The sequence below is a fragment of the Carlito syrichta genome, unplaced genomic scaffold (assembly GCF_000164805.1).
Source record: "Carlito syrichta isolate Samal-C Ts95f unplaced genomic scaffold, Tarsius_syrichta-2.0.1 Scaffold303228, whole genome shotgun sequence".
Classification (NCBI taxonomy): domain Eukaryota; kingdom Metazoa; phylum Chordata; class Mammalia; order Primates; family Tarsiidae; genus Carlito; species Carlito syrichta.
The window spans coordinates 482688-504835 of NW_007247324.1; the positions used below are offsets into that span (position 1 = coordinate 482688).

Consider the following 22148-nt stretch of genomic DNA (forward strand, 5'->3'; position numbering starts at 1 on the left):
TATGGATGAGGTATGTCCCCCTCCCCAGACAGATACTGAATACTGTTAAGCCTACCTTCCGCCCCTCCCTGTTCCCCCCATAGTGTCCTGCCACTATCAATCCTTATCTTATAGTATTACGGTAGTAATTCAGGGTCCATTTATGACTGAGAACATGTGATGCTCAGATCTTTGTTTCCGTCAGAGATCGATCACTGGGATGAACTGTACTTCCCTCCAGGCGACTGCTCAAGCAGGGGCACACGTCGCACGCCCCGAGGGCCGCCCCCGGGGCCGGCCTGACCTCCAGACGGGCCGGAGGGGTCGGGCCTGGCTGCGCGAGGGGACGCGCGCCGGCCCGCAGCGTGCGGGGCGGGCGGCCCGCAGCGATCTCGGAGCCCGGTCCCGGTGTCCGGATGCCCTCCTGCAAGCCGCCGACTCTCTGGCGGTCGTGTTAGGATCTGCCGTAGGAAAGGTTTTTCGGAGGACGGGCGAGGCGAGGGGATTGCCGGAGCCCTGGGGTTCGAGACCCGCCCGGGCAACTTGACGAGACCTCGGCTCTACAATAAACCCAGAACCAGCCGGGCGTGGTCGCGCGCGCCTGTGGTTCCGGCTGCTCGGAAGGCCCAGGCGGGAGCATGGCCGGAGCCCAGCGGGTCGAGGCTGCGGTGGCCGTGTGCATGCTGCTGCACTCCAGCCTGGGCGATGGGGTGAGACTCCAACTCACAAAAAAAAAACACAAAAAGTTTTTCGGAAGCGAGCTAGCAACAGACTGTAGGGTCGGAGATGGGTGACTACAATAACATTCATAGTAATAGTAATGGTTGCAGTAATGGATAGTTACCAAGCATTTAGCACTTACGATGTGTCAGGCTTTGTCCGAAGAACATTTCGTATATTAACTCCTCACTTCCGGAGAGGCAGGTACTTGGCATTCCCATTTCACAGGTAAAGAAACTGAGGCCCAGAGACGTGAAGACGCTTGTCCAAGGTCACATGACTGATAAGCGTGACTGTGTGCCTGCACTCCTGTGTCGCTGATGGTGTCTAGAACTTGCACTTGCTTTTTTGAAAATTTAATTTAATTTTACTTGCTTTTTAATTTTAAATTGATTAATTTATTTATTTTTGAGTTGGAGTCTCACTCTGTCGCCCAGACTGGAGTGCAGCGGCCGCTCCCGGCCACCGCAGCCTCGACCCGCTGGGCTCCGGCGATCCTTCCGCCTCAGCCTTCCGAGTAGCTGGAACTACAGGTGCACGCTATCACGCCCAGTTAGGTTTTTTTTTTTTGTAAAGATGAGGTCTCGCCAAGTTGCCCAGGTGGGTCCCAAACCCATGGGCTCAGGCAGTCCACTCACATCAGCCTCCCAAAGTGCGGGATTATTGGCTGAGCCACCGAGCCCGGCTTAATTTTATTTTTTTATAGAAATTGGGTCTGGCTATGTTGCTCAAAGTGGCCAGGAACTACTCCTGGCCTCAAGGGATCCTCCTGTCTCAGACTCTCAAAGTGCTAGGATTACAGGCAGGAGTCACCACGCCTGACCTACAACTTCTGCTTTCCAACCCCAGTCTTCAGAACACCCATTCTGGCCGGGCGTGGTGGCTGACACCTGTAATCCCAGCACTTTGGGAGGCTGAGGCAGGGGGATCACTTGTGCCCAGGAGTTTAAGACCAGCCTGGGTAACATAGTGAGAACTTCTCCCCACAAAAAAAAATTTTAAAAGTTAGCCAGGCATGGTGGCACACACCTGTAGTCCCTGTTACTCAGGAGGCTGCACTGGAGGATTGACTGAGCCTAGGAGTTTGAGGCTTCAGGGAGCTCTGATTGTACCATTGTACTCAGCTTGGTCTACAGAGTGAGACTGGCTCAAAATACACAATAAAATAAAAGAACACCCCTTCTTAGCTGTGTGGTTCCAACACATGGGTAAAGTTTAAAGTGTGGATGGAAGGGAAAATTGGGGCCCCATGTCTTGGTCCTAAAAAAAAACAGATGGAAGAATTGCTGCTGTGAGTCAGATCTCTCCTCCCCCAACTCAGCCTCTGACTCTGGTCTTCCCAACATCATCCTCCAGGGCCCCATGGCCAGCTTCCGAAGGCACGATGGTCTGACCCCTCCGTTCCTCCCAAAGGATCTGTCATGAGCATATTTTGAAGCTGAAGTCCCTCTTCCCAGCCCGCCTTTTCTACTGTCCCATGCCCTCCGGCCATTCTCCCACCCCCATTCCCCAACTATTTCCATGTCTGAGTCTTGGTGTCTGACTCTGGGACTTGGATTCCCATGGGCACCCACAGCAGCACATGCAACATTGAATGCAGCATGGCTCTCCAAACCTGCTTCTCCTACATCTGCCTCTCTCTCCCTTACGTGGGTCCCAGCCACGGCACGAGGGCATCTGCTGTTGCTCCTTCCTGTCTGGAAAACTTTTACCTAAATACACACTTCGGATTGGTTCCTTCCTGTATTGCTTCCCTCCACCCTGGTCTGCTTGGTGAACTTCTATTTATCCTCTGAAACCCTGCCCAGGTGTCCACCGTGTGTGAAGCTGTCCTGACCCCTCCTGGGAGAATGAATCTGTCTCTCCTTGCGGCATGTTCTGTCTCGTGCCTCTGACGGGGTGGCTCTCTGCTGGGTTTGAGTGTGTGCTTCTCTTTTCCCACTAAATCATGAACCCCGAGAGTCCAGTCTCATCCCTGTGTCCCTGGTGCCTAGAACAGCTCCTGGCACAGAGTAGGTGCTTAATAAACATTGACTGAGTGATTCTAGGGGATCGGGAGTGTCATAAGGAAGGAGGAAGGATGGAAAGAGAGAGCACTGCTTCTGCTGCCTCGTGGCCATGGCTGAGCCGTGCCAGCTCTGGCTGGTGGGGGGCATCGTGCCCTTCTGGGAGGCGGGACAGTATCCTGGCTAAGAGGAAAAGCAGCCTCAGATGGATGGAGTCTGAGTCCTTACCCTGGTGGTGTGCTGGAACCAGCGCACAGTGGCCCAGGAGAGCCTATTGTTAAATCTTCCGTGAGCTGGTAATGGTTGTTACGTGTTACATTGTATAAACTGATGATCAAATACATTGTATCAAAAACAATAGATACTCAAAATGCACCGTTTCCTAACACTGTACTACATTTGACTGTACAGTCTTGCTGTCAATGTCATGTAATGTGCCTGCAGGGTGGGAAAACCCACCGCTGCACTCAGTGGTGACAAGCTGGTAGGTTAAAACTGGCCGGATGGGGGTGTCTACACCCTGGAAATTGGCAAATGCTACAAATCTGGCCCCCTCTGCCCTGCCCAGCTCTATGATCTTGGGGTAAATGATTTAATCATTTGGGTGTTAATTCCTCCTCTGCTGTGATCTTCCTAGTTAATGATTGAAAGTTGATAAACATAAGGTACTTAGAGATGGTACATAGTACGTGCTCAATAAATATTAACTCTTTTTAGCATTCCTTCTCACTGCTCCAGTGTCTGTGTCCAGATTCCATTGAAACATGATTTCCCAGATAGAGGAATGAAAGTTTAATTTCTGGAGCGTGAGCTTGATTTCTTTTCCCTACTGGCCCCTGCCCGTGTCTTTTACTCGAGTAGCTAAGAGCAGAAGTAAAACCGTGAATTTTCCAAGGGGCAACAAACAGCAAAAACCAGTGCGAGCACATGTTTGAGTTGGGGTTATGCTGGTGTGTTGTGGTTTTGTGGGAGGTGACAGGACAGAGGGACATCAGAGGGGCAGAGGCCCAGGAGAGGACTCTTCCAGACTCCTCCTCGATAGGTTCCCTGGGTGACACCCAGCTGGGCCCCTGGAGCGGGCATGTATACCCACAGTGGCCTGGAAATTGATTCTTTGGCATCAGGAGCACAGCTCCGTGAGTCCGACACCACAGCCCCTGCCCAGCCCATGTCCAGCGGCCCGTGCTGTGCAAGCAAGCCCACAGACGCTGGAGATGGCTGTCTGTTCCACTTTACAGACCAGAAGGTGCATCTCACCGCCAGGGTCTCACTGTGGCCTTGAACCCCTGGTCTGTAGTGTCATCATGTGACACTCTGCCTGCGATATGCTCCTGCTGGCCAGGGCCACTGGCGTGCCTGCACCACCCAGGGGCTGCAGGCTGGGCTGCAGGGACAGCAGGTGTCGGCTTCCACAGCATCCTGGGCCACCTCTCAGGGTCTTACTCTATCGCCCAGGCTGGAGTGCAGTGGCCTGACCACAGCTCACGGTAGCCTCAGACTCCTGGGCTCAAGAGATCCTCCTGCCTCAGCCTCCTAAAGTGCTGGGATCACAGACCTTGGACGTGACCTTCCATAGGAGAAGACGATCTTGAGATGTGAACCCTTTCTTCCCACCGCTCTGTGGGAGTCTTCCTTTCACCCTGAGCCCTCTGAGGGCCTCTGTGAGTAGATGCTGGGGAGTGCTGGAGTCTAGCCATTTGGAGGGGAAGGAAATTGATCTCTTCAATCTTCACAAAGCACCTCAGTAAGGAGTCCGGTCCCCACTTTGTTGGGGTCTCACTGTGGCCTTTGTTGGGGCCAGGGCAGCTGAGTGACTGGCCAGGGGGACACAATGAGCCCAAGTCAGCAGGCCTGACAGCTCCGTGGAGGTCTTCCCTTCACCCTGGCTGTGATTCATCTGTGAATCTGAAGCGCACATTCGATCCTGCTGGAGGCTTTGGTAAATGTGAGGTGAAAGCTTGGATATATTTGGAGAAAACGTGTGTACTGGGATGAATTGCTAGGGGGCCGCCTGTTCAGTTGTCCAGGTTGCTCACTGCCCAAGAGTGCCTGGTTGAGGGGGCACGTGAGGTCTGAACCTAGTCTTCCTAATTTATAAGGCAGGGAGGAGGAGAGTGAGTATCCAGGGGACTGAAGGCCTAGAGCTGTTCTAGGAGCCCTGACTCACTCACAGGGATCAGCCCCTGACTAACATCTGAAGGCTCATACCATCCTGCTGGGCACGTCCCTGCATTTAGAGCCGGATCACTCTTCAGAAGGCTTTCCGCTCTGTGTGACTGCTGTGCTCAGCGAGTGCCCACGGCTCTCGGCAGGGAGGGGCAGGGAGGGACCTCCAGGCTCTGTCCCAGCTGCTGATTCAGGATGCCGTGGAAGCCGACACTTGCTGTCCCTGTGTCCCCAGCCTCAAGCCGCTGAGTGGTGAGGGCACGCAGCAGTCCCAGGCAGAAGGAGCACATCGCAGGGAGCTGTGGGGTCCTGGTCTAAGGGCCTCTGTGAGTAGATGCTGGGGAGTGCTGGAGTCCAGCAATGGGAGGGGAAGGAAACTGATCTCTTCAGTCTTCACAAAACAGCTCAGTAGGGAGTCCAGTCCCCGCTTTGCTGGGGCCAGGGAAGCTGAGTGACTGGCCACGGGGACACATTGGGTCCAAGTCAGCCGACCTGACAGCTCTGCACTCCAGGGGCCCCGAAAACTCGCTGTTTCTACTCCAGGTCCCTGCTGTTCCAGGCCAGCCCTCCTGAGTCAGTGATGTGGTCTCAAGCTGAGTGACCCAGCCGACTCTGGGCTCAGGAAGAGGGAGCACAGCCCCTGAGAAAAGGCATGTGCTGCCGGGGCCTCGTCCCAGGACGGCTGTGCAGAGCCCAGGACACGGAAGGGCCCATGCCGGCGCCTGTCCACGCTGTGCTAAACACCTCCCTTGCCAGGAAGGAGTAAAGGAGAGGGTCCGCGTGGCTTGCACGTGGTCTGCATGCCTGAGCTGGACCTCGGGGCCTGTGGTGGGAACCTTAGAGGATTCTGTGCGGCTGTCGGGGGCAGGGAGGCACCACACATGGATCCTTTGTGTGGCCTTGGGGTACAGTGGAGGGAGAGGGCTGCTTTGGTCTGAGGAGCTGTAGCCGGTGTCTGGCGGGCCAGGGTTTTGGGGTTTTCTTGTTTTGTTTTGTTTTTTTTGAGTCGGAGCCTCACTCTCTCACCCAGGCTGGAGTGCAGTGGCATGATCACGGCTCACTGCAGTCTCAACCTCCTGGACTCAGGCGATCCTCCCTTCTCAGCCTCCCAAGTACCTGGGACTGCAGATTTGCACAACCATACCCGGCTAATTTTGTTTTGTTTTGTAGAGACGAGGTCTCTCCACATTGCCTAGGCTGGTCTCAGACTCCTGAGTTCAAGTGATCTTCCTGCCTTGGCCTCCCAAAGTGGGGTTTGTGGTTTTTTTCTCCCGTATGTGCCCTGAGCTCCCCTGGCCCCATGCTTGGCCAGCAGAGTGGTCCCAGGAAGAGAGCCCGTGGGCTTGATATGGGCCACAGTTGGGCACTTGATGAGCCTCCCGAGGGCCAGGCCTCTCTCAGGAAGAAGCCTTCTGTCGCCTAGGGAGGGGTCTCTGCCCTGGCTCTTGTAGATGCCTCCCCCCACCCCAACATAGGCCTGGCTACCACCCTGCCATGTCTCTGCCCCCTAGGCCTCTCAAACTCCCAAGTCTTTACTCTGTGCCGGTGGCTCTTCTGTGGTGAAAAATTGTCCCATGGGGTCTGGCAGTGGGTCACCTTTTTTGGTCTGTAAGCGTATTTATCTTTAAAATCTTACATTTAATGACATCGAGACATTGCATGAAATACCCTTATTGCAAAGAAAAGGGTAACCCGGGATCAAAGCAGTCCCAGAAACTCAGGGCCTCCGGCAGCCTGGAGGGTGGTCCCTTGGACTGTGCCCGGGTCGAGGTGTGGCCTGGTGTGGGCAGGTGGGTGAGTCTGTAACATCTCAGGCTGGTGCCCACGTTTAGCAGATGCCAGCAAGGCTTGAACCAGAGTCCTCTCCATGAGGGCCAGGGGACCTGGGCCATGGGCCAGCTCAGGCCAAGGCCTCCGGGCTGCAATCTGTTTCCTCATTACTTCCCACCCCTGGCTGCGAGGATGAGGCCAGAGGCTGTGCCCTGTGGCCATGATGTCGTTACTCCAGGCTGATCCAGTTTCCCTCTGATTCATTCATTCATTCATTCTTTCTTTCTTTCTTTCCTTCTCTCTTTCTCTCTTTCTTTCTAAGAGACAGGGTTTTGCTCTGTTGCCCAGGCTAGAGAGCAGTGGAGAGAACATAGCTTACTGCAGCCTCAACCTCCTAGGCTCAGGTGATCCCTCCGCCTCAGCCTTCCAAGTACCTGGGAACGCAGGTGGGTGCCACCACACCTGGCTAATCTTTATATGTTATTTTTCTAGAGATAGGGTCTTGCTGTGTTTCCCAGCAGAGTCTTGAATTTCTGGCTCAAGGAATCCTCCCACCTCAGCCTCCCAAGATGCTGCGCTACAGAGCACTTTGGGAGGCCAAGGCAAGAGGATTGCTTGAACCCAGGAGTTCGGGGCCAGCCTGGGCAACATAGCAAGACCTCATCTCTACAAAAAATAAAATTAGTGTGCCTTTGGTCCCAGCTAGTTGGGAGGCTAAAGCCAAAGGAACGTCTGAACTCCGGAGAATGAGCTGTGGAAGCCATGATCGTGCAACTGCATTCCAGCCTGGGCAACAGAGTGAGACCCCCACTCAAAAAAAAAAAAAAAAAGAAAGAAAGAAAGAGGCCTCTGGACTCAGGTGACTAGAGTGAACTTAGATATAGAAAAACATATTTATGTTTTTTGTCAGCTCCAAATACTGGGCATATACTATAGGAACTTCTGGAAGGAGACACAAAAACTGTCATTTGAGTTACCTGTAGAAAATGGGCTTGGGAGTCCCGGCACTGTGGGAGATTTTTGCTTTGAGCTTTTATTCTTCTGCTTGTACATATCTGTTCACCGATGAAACAATGTTGATGGATAAGTTAAGGAAAGCAGGTGGGAGCGAACAAGAAGCACAAAAGGGGGCTCCTGGGGAAAACCTGGGCGCCAGCACACTGCACGTGCAGGTCCTGTCCTCGGCCAGTGCCTTTCCTTCCCCACAGAGTGTCTCCTGCTCTGGAAGCTCTGCCTGCAGCAGACAGAGACCCTGGCAGGGCTCAGCCCTTGGACTGGTCAAGGCTGGCCTCGCTGCTGGGCTCTCTCTCCACTTCACGCCTCACAGAGCCAGGCCCAGGGAGTCGCAGGGAGATCGTGACCGGCCGAGGGGACAGCCGCTCACCTGCCTGGGAAGCCATTAATCTTGTGTCTCTGCGGCATCTCCTCCCACGCCAGCCGCCTGGGCATGGGCTGACTTGGAGAAGGACATGGAAGGGGTCCTGGGCTTCGCTCCATGGTGGACCGTGACCCTGGAAAGTGCCATCTGGCTTTTCTGTGCGTCTTCTGACACCAATTCCCCAGGTCGGGACACACCAAAGACAGCGGGTCTGGTGATGCCTCTCATTGTTATTCCTTGGCACAGCCTTCGGATTCAAGGTCACAGACAGATGACTAACACCTCCAGAGATGGCCTGGGGCCTGGGGCTCCCTGTCCCAAGGATCCCTCAGGAGGGGGCTTGCAGGGGGCGACCCAGGACCCCCCAGAGGCCAAGATCCTATTCCCTGTACCCAACAGTCAGTCCCACAGGACCAGGCAGACACAGAAACTCCCGGTGTCACCGTGACACTTCCCACACAAAGCAGCCAGGGCACCAGGCACTCCACCCAGTGTCGGCCATGTGTGGAGTTTGACCTTGGCCATGGGCATCTCGGCATCAGTCACAGATTTGTGTTTTCTTTATGAAGGCCAGGGTTGCTGGCTTTAGAGTAATTCCAAAATAGAATTATCAGGACAAAATAATTTGGGGCAAAAGAGAGGGTCCTTGATTAACCTGGATGTTTGGTACTCAGAGGTGGACTGTCACCTGAGCTGAGCCACTCATTGCTGGAGGTGTGTGGATGCAAAATGGACCTGTTTGGAATGTTCTAGAAGACACACTTGGCCTTCCTTGGCCAAACGGGTGGGGAGCAGAGGGTGGGCACATCCAGGCCTCATTGGCCCTTCAGATGTGGGCAGGGCCCCGGAAACCAGCTTGTTCTAGGGAGAGATTGGTTCTGTGACCCTGAGAGCTAGCCTGCACCTGAGTGTTGGCTGTGCCAGGCCCAGCGTGACACGCTTCACCCACTTCATGTCTTTGAAGCTCACAACTGTCCTGCAAAGTAGGCATGTGCATTTTCCTCATATTACAGATGGGAAGACAGGAAGATGGGGGCTCAGAGAGGTTGAGTAGCACCTCCCAAGTCGCAGAGCAAGCAAAAGGCCAATCCAGGATTTGAACCTAGATCCACCGCTGGAGTCCTCGGTGCGGGACACGCCCATGGTGACAGATGGCTCCCTCTCTTCTTCTCTGTCTCTGTTGTAACTGCTTGGGTCTCCTTGGGTTACCTCATCGGGGCTCAAGGGCAGTCTGCTTTGCTGCTACTGCCTATCACATTTCTGTAATATGTCTTCCTGGGGAAGGGGAGGGGCAGGATCTGGTGGGTTCGGGAGGGTGGGGCTGCAGGGGAAGGGGTCAGAAGAGAGGACTCAGGCACCCCCGAAGGTAGTCGGGGCATGAATCTGGGGTGAGGGGGTGGCCGGCCCTGGGAAGCGCATTCAGGATCAGGTGCTCAGGTTCCAGCTACACCTGCATGTCAAGGCCTTGCAGCAGCCTCAGGTAGACATGCTGCTGTTTCTTGTTTGACAGGTGTTGAAACTGAGGCCCCGAGAGACTATGCAACTTGTCCAAGGTGGTCCAGCCAGTACACAGGGGGAGCTGACTCAGACACAGGTCCACCCGTGCCCTGAATCCCAGCTCCCCACCCACAGCTTGCATCTTATCCTGTCCAGCCTCTGCTGTCTTGGTGCAAGGAATGTAGGGGGAGACAGAAAGGGCTCAGTTGCCTTGGTGGGCCAGGGACTGTTTGAATCCTCACTTCCTGCTGGAGCCCCGAAGGCCCGGAGTGTTGAAGTCAGCAAGTTGGAGACCGAAGTTATCACCAGGTCCCTCTGTGTCCCCGGGCTGCAGTCTGCCTTTTTTGCAGATGGGTCCAAACAGCAGAGGCTGGTGGGCTGGGAGGGAGGTCCCTGCGGCTGTGTGAAGGGAAGAGGCTGGGATGGTTTTCTGACTGGCTGTGTTTTTAAATCAGTGCACACATGTCTTTATTTCGACAGATGCTATGCCTTTGTTTCTTTCTATTTGTTTGGGACACCCAGGCAGGAGTGCAGAGGCGCCATTATAGCTCACTGCAGTCTCTAAATCCTGGGCTCAAGTGATCCTCCTGCCTCAGCCTCCCAAGTAGCTGGGACTACAGGTACCCAGTATCATGCCGGTGAATTTTTTGTTTGTTTTTTGTAGAGAAGAGGTCTCACTATGTTCCCCAGGATGGTCTCAAACTCTTAGCCTCAAGTGATCCTCCCACCTTGGCCTCTCAAAGTGTTGGGATTACGGGTGTGAGCCACCATTCCCAGCAAATGCCTTGCTTTTGTTTTCTGTTTGTTTTTGTTTTTGAGTCTCACTTCATCACCCAGGTTGTAGTACAGTGGCATGATCACAACAATCACAGCTCACAGCAGCCTCACCCTCCTGTGCTCAGGTGATCCTTCAACTTCAGTCTCCCAAGTAACTGGGACTACAGGTGTGCACCACCATGCCCGGCTAATTTCAATACTTTTGACAACCCAAAAGGAACCCCCATGTGGTGTCCAAGGCCCTTCTGGTAGGTCTGTGATTTCAGACAAGTCAGTCAGCCTAGAGCCTCCATGGTCTCACCTGCCTAATGGGGACAGCAGCACTATAGCTCACTGGGTACCTTCCAGGCCGGGTGGCATCAAGTGGCAACAGAGGCTAGGTGTGTGCCCCTGGGAGGTACATTCCAGCCATGCCTTGCTCTCCTCGTGAGGGCATCTCTGTCCATGTCCTCCTTGCTGAATGTGCTTGCCGATGATGACTCCTCTTCCTCCGGGAGTGGATTTAATTTTTAAAGCAGCCAAGGTCATTTGGAGGCAAGTCTAAGGAATTAGCTGGGTGACAAAGCTGAGCCAAGCGATTTTTGATTACAAAGAAAGTGAGGGGGTGACTCTGTTTCTCAGATAATCTGGCCCTAAAGGCAGTTCCCAAGAGGAGCTCCAGAAACGCTTTCACCAGGGACCGCATCCCTGGGCACCAGAAAGAAGTGCCCAAGGTGACCGTGAGGAAGGGGACAGCACTCACCGGGGTGCGTAAATATCAGTTGGTCACAATCGGCCTCCTGCCTCCGCAGTCACACCCTGCTGCTCCCGGCCAGCTGCCGCTGCTTCATAGTGCATGCCCCGCGGGAGCGCGAGCAGGTGTCCCGGGAACTGGGGTAATTGTGGCAGTCTCTGTTCAGCCTCCATTCCTGCTCCACACAGAAAACATAATGGCCCAGCAAGAGGCCTCCACCTTTCTCACCTCACCTGCTAAACCTGCAAATTATCCAGGAGAACCCATGCTGCTATGGCCGGGAGGACCAAACGAGCCAGGGCTCGCAGGCGTCTAGCTGGGGGCAGAAGGAAGAAGGACATGTGTCCCCTCCTGCTCTGGGACATCGTCTGCCTTTGAGAATTAGCCGGGCAGCAGGGGCCCTGCAAGGGGGCACTTTTCTCCCATTTTCTTATACTGCCATCCCCTGACATTTTCCTTCTGGGAAAACTTCTAGAGAGACCGTTCTGGGAAAGCTAGAGATGGAAAAGTTTTGAACAAGAAAACAGCAAGCTGAGAACATAATTTGGGAAGAAAAGCAGAACGCGGGGGCAGAGAGCCCTGAATGGCGGCAGAGGGACCTCAAAAGCCAGTCCGAAGATGGTCACAGGATAGAACAAAGTGAGGAAGATGGCAGCAGCCCTGGGAGCCTTTCAGAAGGACTCGCCTCGGTTGAAGACTGTCCTCTGTTCTCAGGATGAGGTCTTCCTCATTTGGGATGTGAAAATGGCTTTGATAAAATGGTGGTTGGACTAGGGGTCTTCCCCCCACCGTAATGTTCTTACTTGGCAAAAGAGAGTCAGCCTCCTATGAGCCCCCCTTTGGGTGGTGGGGGAGGGGAGTGGGGTTTGTCCTATGACACTGAAAGATGGGAACCGTGGGGATAGAACCCAGAAACCGGAAGCCAGGTATCCTCAAGTCTCTGTCGAGAACCTGGGGACAGCAAGGGAAGATGTCGAACACTGTTGATATTAGTTGTCTGTCCTTCAAGGGCAGGTGCCTAGCCGAGGAATTCTCTGTCCCTGTGGTCCTGGTTCTTCTGCTGTTCAGAGACAGCTGATTCCAAGCACCAGCATAGATGTCTTGTCTGTTCGGTCGGCCCGCACTGAGAGCACTGTCCTCACTCTCCGTGGCCTCGGTCCCAAGCTCTGGCCTCTGGCAGCTCAGGGCCAGGCCGTGGCTGGGCCAGCATATCCCACAATCACACAAGAGGAAGATCGAGAACAGGCTCTGAACTCCTTGTGTCGCTCATGAGAGAGCTGCTTCCTTAACCCCATGCTGGTCTTTCCATCCCGGAGGACCTCAGGTTAAAGAGACCCTGAATAGGGCACTGGGGTTTCAGTGGGGGGTGGCCCCCCTCTCTGGGCAGTGGGTGGTGAGTGGAGGCTCCAGCCTCCTGGACTCCAGCCCTCCTCTGCAGCATTCCTTGAGCATCATGGAGTTTCAGCACTGCAGGGTGCTCTCAGGAAAGAGATTCCTGGGGAGCTCTCCATGGAAGCAGAGGCAACAGGATGTGGACAGTCCTGTGCTGCATCACGATGTTCCTGTCAATGCTGCTTCTATGACAGTGGACCCATTAAGATCATGACATGGCATGTTCAGACTGGATGCATGACTCATGCCTGTAATCTCAGCAGTTTGGGTGGCCGAAGCAGGAGGATTGCTTGCACCCAGGAGTTTGAGACCAACCTAGGCAACATAGTGAGACCTTGTCTCTACAAGAAAATTTGAAAAAACTAGCCAGGTGTGGTGGAGCACACCTGTAGTCCCATCTACTCCGGACTCCGGAGGCTGAGGCAGAAGAATCGCCTGAGCCCAAGAGGTTGAGGCCGAAATGAGCACCAACTGGTGCCACTGCACTCCGGCCTGGGGTGACAGAGTGAGACCCTGACACACACACACACACACACACACACACAAATACTTCATTTTTATGTACCTTTTCTTTGTCTAGATATGCAAACCCTTACCCCATGTTATGCTTGCCTACAGTACTCAGCACAACCACATGCTGTGCACACATGTAGCCCAGGAGCAAGAGGCCATCTCATACTCCTAGGCGTGCAGTTGGCCAAACCACCCAGGATTGTGGAAGGACTAGGATGTCCACGCAGAGAAGAAATCACCTAGTGCTGCATTTTGTCATAAAGTGACGCGTGACTGTGTGGGTGTGTATATTCCTTTATTTATGGGTAAAAGAAGTATATTCCGAGGAATTGGTGTGCGTGACTGTGGAGGTTGACAGGTCCTTGGAGACGTCGTGTGACTTTGATGTCACAGGCCCTCAGGACTTCCTCTGCCATAACCTCCACTCCTGCAAGTACTTGGTTTCAACTTCTTGGTCCTGTCTTCTCCGGCGCTCTGCTCTGCCGTGCTGGCTGCAGAAGGTGCCCTGCACAGGACGAGGGCTGCTGTGGAGGTGAAGCTTCCCTGTACTGTCATAAACAGATGGCACCCCACAGTGAAAAGACTCAAGAGAGGACTTCTTGGGATTTACTTATTTATTTATTTGCTTGTTTTATTTATTTGAGACAGAATCTCATTATGTCACCTGGTCCTGCCTTAAGCTCCTGACCACAAGTGATTCTGCCACCTTGGCTTCCCGAGTAGGTGGGACTCCAGGCACAAGCCACCATACCCAGCTCTGGGAGTTCTAAATTCAACTGCATTTAATGGGTGCCTACAATTGGCTGAGTGCTTTGTATGAATGATCTCACTTAATCTTTAGCTGTATGTGGTGGCACATGCCTGCAGTTCCAGTTACTTGGAAGGCTTAGGCAGAAGGATCACCTGAGTCTGGCAAGTTGAGGCTGCAGTGGCTGTGAGCGTGCCACTGCACTCTAGCCTGGGTGACAGAGTGAGGCTCCAAATAAAAGAAGGAGAAGGAGAAGGAGAAGAAGAAACAGGCACAGAGTTTGTGTGACTTTTTAGCTGGGATGGCAGGATTCAAACTCCGGCCTGTCTGGCTCTAGAGCAATGTCCCGAACCTCTGACTGCCTGGGTTCCTGTCATGTGACTGGGAAGCTTTGGGAACAAACAAAACAGGGCCTTGCCAGGCATGTGGATGATTGAACAGTGTATCTGAAAGCCCTCATGCGACAGGATACCTTCTGATGGCAAAAGAGAAGCCAGAGCAGCTGGAGAGTGGGAGGCAGCCAATGCCATTAGAAAAGACAGCCTCTGTGCAGTGTCACATGCGGGCACATTTTCAGGGACACAAACCTTGCTCTGCTGTGCCTGGCCCTTGCTCTGGGCCCAGGGCTCTCAGAGGAGGTCCCTGCTGGGACCTGAGTGGTGAAACTGGGGACAGGCAGTGAGACCCAGGACTTGGGAGTGGGGCCTCTGGCCCATCATTTTTGTGACTTGGACAAGTCAGGGTGCTCTCCATGTCAGACGTGTGTTCTCTACCCATCTGCTTGGGAACAAGGGAGCTGCGTCCTATTCTGCATTAGGGAGTTCCAGGAACTCGCGCGCGCGCACGTGTTTGTGTGTCGTTTTCAGCCACCAGTGTTCACCAGGGACTTGGTGCTGCCATGGAGGTGCCCAGAAGCAGGGTGTCTCCCATAAGGGTACACATGACACTCATAAATGGATTCCTGTGTCACAGAGTGCTTTGAAGCTATTTATAATATATTATGTAATTTATATAGTATATATAATATAATTACGTTACATCGTGGTTAACTGTCTGTCTCTCCCACTGGAGCACAAGCTCCCTGAGATCAGGACCTTACTCTCCCTGCTGAACATTGAGGTATCTATTGATTATTGTGAATGAATGAATGAATGTTCTATGAGGAGTGCTCTTTTCTTTTCTTTTTTGAGTCGGAGTCTCACTCTGTCACCCAGGATGGAGTGCAGTGGCACACTCTCAGCCACTGCAGCCTCAACCTCCTGGGCCCAGGCGATCCTTCCACCTCAGCCTTCTGAGTAGGTGAAACACAAGCACGCACCACCACACCTGGCTAGTTTTTCTTGATTTGTTATAGAGATGAGGTCTCGCCAAGTTGTCCAGGCTGGTCTTGAACCCCTGGACTCAGGCAATCCTCTCGTCTCTGCCTCGCAAAGTGCTGGGATAACAGGTGTGAGCCACTGCACCCAGCCAGGCACTCTTTTTGTTAATGTTCTGGAATCTGCACCTTCAGCAGAGCCCCCAGGAAACTGCAGTCGCTGTTGCAGTCCCTTCCATCTTCCCCCTTCATCCCTCCTGCCTCCTCTTCTCCTAGTCCTTAGAACCATTTCTGAGCCGGGCTCGGTGGCTCAGCCTGTAATCCCGTGCCTTTGGGAGGCTGAGGTGAGTGGATTGCCTGAGCCCGCAGGTTCGAGACCCGCCTGGGCAGCGAGACCTCATCTCTACAATAAATAAAAAATTAGCCGGTGTGGTAGTGCGCGCCTGTAGTTCCAGCTACTTGGAAGGCTGAGGCGGAAGGATCGCCAGAGCCCAACAGGTCGAGGCTGCGGTGGCCGGGAGCGGCTACTGCACTCCAGTCTGGGCGACAGAGTGAGACTCCAACTCAAAAAAAAAAAAAGAATCATTTTTGGCAGCAGCTCAGCCTCTGGAAATATACCTCAGAATGGCCTTGACTTTCTTCCAAAAAGCAACAGAAGTCATTTGGGACCACATGTTCGCGTTAGTGTGCTGGCCACGTGGGTCCCTCCCTAGAGATGATCTGTGAGACATAGGGATCAGATGGATATTTTTGTGTGGCAGGAAACTCTCCCTGTTGGCCATTCCCTCATAGAGAAGGCTCCGGTGTGAGACCTGGCAGAGAGACCCCGGGAAGCCTCATGGGAGGGGACAGATCCATTCTAGTTGTGTTACTTTTTAAAGCAGTACTCAGGCTTCTGGTCCTGCCTCCTGTGTATACTCATGTGGAAGAGAATTGAAGACTCAAATGTCAGAAGCCGTTTGGCAGTGACAGGGAGCAGGTCCCCAGAACAGAAGGAGGCCCTCAACTCGGAGGTGGATGGACCGCTGGCAGGTGTTTCCTTGTGGGGTAGTTCCAGAACCTTATGTGGACACTTGTGTCTACAGGCATGGTCAGAAGAGGCAGGGTGCTTTCAGGAGCTTTTTCTGTGAGGGTGAGGCATCAGTGAGTGTCACCAAATGGTGGAAATCAACACAGCTGGGAACCTGCATGTGACTTGTTGGAGCCAAACCATCCTTAAGATATCTTCAGCCGGGTGCTCACGTCTATAATCCTAGCACTTTGGGATGCCGAGGTGAAAGGATTGCCTGAGCCCATGGGTTCGAGATCAGCCTGGGCAACTTGGTGAGACCTCATCTCTACAATAAATTTTTTAAAAATTAGCCAACGTGGTGATGTACACCTACAGTTCCAGCTACTTGAAAGGCTGAGGTGGAAGGATCCCCTGAGCCCCGCAGGTCGAGGCTGTGGTGGCCGTGAGCATGCCACTGCACTCCAGCCTGGGTGACAGACTGTGACACCGACAAAAAAAAAAAAAAGATGTAGTCTTCTCCCCTTCGAGCCTCCTCTCCAGCTTCTGGTGTCAGGAGAGAAACCCAGGACCTTGGCTATGACTTCCACTCTGATTCCCTCTCTCCCAGGCACAGGCCCAGCTTTTGGGGACACACCTTCTTACTCCATCCTGTACTGGGGGCCGATCCCCTCCCCGGCCATGAATGGGGTGGCCTGTGCTGGGGGCCCTGCGCCTCTTTGGGCACGCAGGTGGGGCAACTGCCTAGATGACCACCACTTGCCGGGCAGGTCCCCCCGTGTGTCCATAGCACTGGCCCGGTGGCTGCATTGCCAGGCCTTGCCCAAGCCCCAAGGAGCCCAGTTTCTGAGCCCTGGGTTCTGAGCCTGGTCTGGAGCCCATGTCCCTGCTGGTCTCTGATCCCTTAGTACTTGGCCACCAAGCCTGCAGCCTGGACTATTATGGCCATCAGAAATCCATATCATAGCATCCATGTCAAATACCTTAGTAATATTATTCTATTGCAAAAAATATTTGGAAGGACTCAAAATTATTTGGAATTACTTAGGCCAGTCATGGTAACTCATGCCTATAATCCCAGCACTTTAGGAGGCTGAGGTGGGAGGATCTCTTGAGGCCAGGAGTTTGAGACCAGCCTGGACAACTCATTGGCTTTTAAATGGGCTATGATTTCTTAGAAAGCCTCAAGTCAACTCAGAAATTCTTCCTAAGAAAATGTAGCCTACAGGCTGGGCGCGGTGGCTCACACCTATAATCCCAGCACTTTGTGAGGCCGAGGTGAGAGGATTACCTGAGCCCGCGTGATTTGAGACCAGCCTGGGCAACTTGGGGAGACCTTATCTCTACAATAAATTAAAAATTAGCCAGGCATGGTGGCGCGTGCTTGTAGTTCCAGCTACTTGGAAGGTTGAGGCGGAAGGATCACCTGAACCCAGCAGGTCGAGGCTGCGGTGACCGTGAGCTAGCCACCATACTTCAGCCTGGGCAACAGAGTGAGACTGAGATTCCAACTTAAAAAAAAAACAATGTAGCCTACAAATAATTTTTCCATGTAATGAAATGTTTATGAATATACTATTAATGAAGCAAGTCGACATCATGTTACACTTTGTGAACATTTCATTAAACTTTTAAAAATTTGATTTTTCTGGCTGGGCGTGGTGGCTCATGCCTACAATCTCAGCACTTTAGGAGGTGAAGGCGGGAAGATTGCTTGAGCCCAGGAGTTTGAGACCAGCCTGGGCAATATAGCAAGACTTCATCTCTATAAAAAATAAAATAATTAGCAGACATGATAGCGCACACCTGTAGTCCCAGCTACTTGGGAGGCTGAGAAGGGAGGATTGCTTGAGCTCATGAGTTGGAGGCTGCAGTGAGCCATGATCATGCCACTGCACTCCAGGGTCCAACAGATTGAGACCCTGTCTCAACAAAATTTTTTTTGATTTTGTATATTTCCTTTTCATACCTGGGGATTAAATATATTATGCATGTGTTAAACCTGTGAAGGTCATTGGAAAAATTCACAGACCAGAGCTGATGGACAAACCGGCCCAGCTCCAGCCTGGGGAGCCAGAGAATAGGAAAGGGGAGAGCGGTGGAGAAAAAAGAGGTGTTGGTCAAAGACGTCCAGGGTCTCTGATGGCGTTGGCAGGACTCGGGCCATAACAGCTGGGCTCTGGAACACTTTCTGATGGTTGGTGCATTTTATCTGGGAAAAGGCTTTGAACCGCAATGCTGTTGCCTGGAGGCTCTCTCCTAACTCTGGTCCAGTTTCCCACTAGCTCCCTATCTTCACTCAAGCTTCTGCTCAAATTCACCTTAGAGCAAATGATGTTCGCCCATATCTAATGTGAGATGCAGTGTCAAGGAGCCGTCAGTGAAGGTGTGTGGACACTGAAGACCACTAGGAGTAGGGACCGTCCTCTGTGATTCTGAGTCTGTCTAGCTGTGTGACCTGTCTTGATCAGCCTCCTGAAGGCAGGTCTTGTTCTGTGTGCACCAGTGTCTGGCCCCTGACAGCTCCACACTAAAGACGTGGCTGTGGGCACAGTGCGTGAACAATGAACACGTCTTTGCCCCGCCTGCCTTGGTGAGAAGAACCCGGTAGGAAGTGGTGCCCTCTTCAAGTGCTAAGCTGCTGGGCCTGGACCCTGGGACAGGAACACGTTTTCCATCTGCACAGGGCTTTCCGGGAGTTCACTCTGGAAGAGCCGTGGTTCCTAGTGGCTCTCACCCTTCTGTAGGGGAGAGGGGATTTTAAAAGGCAGATTGGCCGGGCTCTGTGGCTCAGCCTGTAATCCCGCGCTTTGGGCGGCTGACGTGAGTGGATGACCTGAGCCTGAGGGTTCGAGACCCGCCCGGGCAACTTGGCGAGACCTCATCTCTACAATAAATAAAAAATGAGCCGGGCATGGTAGCGTGCGCCTGTAGTTCCAGCTACTCGGAAGGCTGAGGCGGAAGGATCGCCGGAGCCCAGCAGGTTGAGGCTGCGGTGGCCGAGTCTGCACTCCAGTCTGGGCGACAGAGTGAGACTCCAACTCAAAAAAAAAAAAAAAAGGGCAGCTTGAAGCCTCACATCCAGAAGCTGACTCGGTGGGCTGGGGACAGACCCCGGGACCTGAGTATGACAGACCCTCTGGGTGAGACTGACGCTGCTGGTCCCCAAAGGACCAGTCGTGACTTTCGAGATGCCCAGCTCTCTTGAGCCCCATGAGGTGTGACCCTGTGCCTCATGTCTGAGGACCGTGGAGCCTGCACGGAACAGAGCCACCAGGCTAAGGCCTCGGACCTTAGCTCTGGCTGTGAGACTCTAGCACTGGTGTTCTGGCTCTCCCATTTCTTCTTTTCAGGCCAGAAGGGGGGTCTGGTGACTCAGGAGCTGCCGGCCACACTGGCTCTCAGCTGGGGCCTTCAGGACCACGTGGCCGCTTCACACCCCATCCGAAGCCTGTGGCCGACTGTGGATGCAGATCTCACTGTTTTGTGAGTGTGGGTCTGGGCGCCTCCAGGAGGACAGAGGTGCCACCGTTCTGCCTGTTGACCTCAGAGGGGGCAGAGAGGTGCTGGCACGGGGACTGAGTGGCAAGCCCTATGCAGAGGGAGCAGCCAGCCTCCCCAGAGCCGGACAGAGCCTCTCGGCCCAACTTGCTCGTGGCACGTGGCCTGTGACTTCCTCTGCTCCAGCCCCCAGTTGAGGAGGTGACTGCTGATGTGGGTCCTGGTGGCCCCACACCTGGACAGACACCAAGTAGTATGCAGAGCTCTCAGGTTGCACATGCGCTAGACAGTCCAAGAGAACAGGGTGTCCGGCTGCGGTCATTTACATCTGCAGCACAGACTTGGGACCCTGAGTTACTGGGCGTAAGGGAGGGGACTTCAGGCCTTGGCCCCCAAAAGTGCACACAACTGGGCTCACAGTCACCCATGGCATCTGACCCTACCTGCCAGGTTCACCTGGGGCCATCTGACCACCCACCATTCACTCTACAGAAGCTCAAAGGGCTCCTTCTGTGATGACACAGAGATGACAGAGACAGTCCCTGCTTGTCCTTAAGGAACTTTGCTGATACATGGCGCCCCAAAGCACAGGCATGTGGAGAGCAGTGAGCAGCCTCAGATACAGAGCTGGCACATAGTAGGCGCTGGGCTCGGGACCCTGAGTTACTGGGTGAGTCAGAGGGGACTTCAGGCCTTGGCCCCCCAAAAGTCCACATAGTAGGCTTCACAGTCACCCGGGGTCATCTAACCCCACCCACCAGGTTCACAGTTGCCCAGGGCCATCTAACCCCACCCACCAGGTTCACAGTCGCCCCGGGGCCATCTGACCTCTCCCACTGGGTTCACAGTCACCTGGGGCCATCTGACCTCACCCACCAGATGCATAGTCACGGGGGGCATCTGACTCCACCCATCATTCACTCCACAGAAGCTAGGAGGCCTCTTCTGTGAAGACACAGAGGTGACAGAGACATTCCCTGCCTGCCCCTAAGGAACTTAGCCGATAAATGGTCCCCCAGAGCACAGGCAGGTGCAGAGCAGTGAGCAGCCCTGGGCACAGGGCTGGCATGCAGTGGGTACCAGATGAACCTCTGTGGAGTGGATGAGAAGCCAGAGGAACTCGGCGGAGAGCCAGAAAAAAAGTGCCCTGTGAAGGCAGGGAGGGCATTCCAGCAGAAAGGGATGCGTGTCCTAAATTGTGTGGGACAGGACTGGAAATGTGGCATGGGTGGCGGTGCAGAACAGAGGAGCAAGAGGTCACTTCAGTCGAGTGCAGAGTCCCCACTGGGCATTGTGCCAAAGGTGTGGCACTCAGCTTCTCTTCAGCTCTCTGAGATGGGTCCTGCCATTACCCCCACTTTACAGGTGCACAGTCCGAGGCCCAGAGAGGCCACGTGAGCACTCGAGGCCACGCAGCTGGTGAGTAGTCAAATCGGGTGTTAATCACCCCTCCAGCTGACACTTAGGTGGCCTGAGCGTCCATCTCTTAATCTGTAAAATGGGGACATCCGGGCTTCCCTCCCAGGCTTCTTGAGGGACTAAGCAAGCTGGGCAGGAGCACATGTGAAAAATCTGTGAGAAGATGACAAAAAACACATGGTGACAGTGGTTGCCTTTGGCTAGGCCATGGCGGGGGCCAAGGATGAGGGGAGAAAGAACCGGCCAGTGGTTTGATCGCCTCCCGGGCCTCTGTTGGGTAACACTTACAGGACAAGGAGCCTTCCTGGGCTGGGACTCGATTGAGAGGAGAGAGAAGCTGAGACTGGCACTGCTGGAGCCGGGAGGGGACTGATCGGAGGTGAGCACTCTCGGCACCCCACCCCTCTCGGTGGAAGGGACGCTCTGGCGACGGGCTCCCTCCTCCCCATGGCATGTGCGTTTATCTCTGCAGGCTTCTAGCCCACTGGGTTGCGAGACCTCAGCTCAATACCATTAGTGTCTATCTGCAGAGGGCCCTTGGTAAATTGATTAGAAAGTGGGCTTGTGCATGCTGGTGGGGGCGGGGCGGGCCCTAATCAGATTTGAGCACGAGATGGTATCTAATTCCCTGCATCCAGCGCTGGCTTGGGGATCTCCCTGGGAGCCAGGGCCCCCCTAATTTGGTTTGTGAATACATTAGCCAAACAAGCTGAGGGGCTCCTTTGGGGGGAGCGTTCCTAGGGGGTGAGGAGGAAGGTGTGGGGAAGGCCACGGAAATGGACAAGGGCTTTCTGAGCGGTCCTGGGTGCAGACTGCACACAGACCAGCAAGGGCGTGCGTTTCTCAAGGTTTGCCCCAAGCTGGGAGCATGAAACCAATTTTTTTTTTTTTTCAAGTCAGGGTCTCACTCTGTTGCGTAGCCTGGAGGGCCAGTGGCACAATCACAGGTCACCATAGCCTCCACCTCCTGGGCTCAAGCTATCCTTCCGCCTCTGTATTCTGAGTAGCTGGGTCTACAGGCATGCACCACCATGCCTCACTAATTTTTCTGATTTTTTTTGTAGAGACATGGTCTCGCCATGTTGCTCAGGCTGGACTCAAGTTCTTGGGCTCAAGCAGTTCTCTCACTTCAACCTCCCACGGTGCTGGGATTACAGGTGTGAACTACCACACACAGCTGGAAGCCAACTTTTTTTTTTTTTTTTGAGTGAGAGTCTCACTCTGT

The 22148-nt window shown here is 53.8% G+C and overlaps 1 protein-coding gene across 1 annotated transcript in view; it reads left to right on the forward strand.

Annotated features, from left to right (window-relative positions):
* Positions 1–19356: 19356 nt before the first annotated feature.
* The window catches only part of ESRRB (estrogen related receptor beta), a 94973-nt gene continuing 92181 nt past the window's right edge, over positions 19357–22148 (forward strand). The window contains exon 1 of the mRNA XM_008058147.1: positions 19357–19407. The gene's annotated coding sequence lies outside the window, so the exon portion shown is untranslated. The remainder of the gene's footprint in view (positions 19408–22148) is intronic.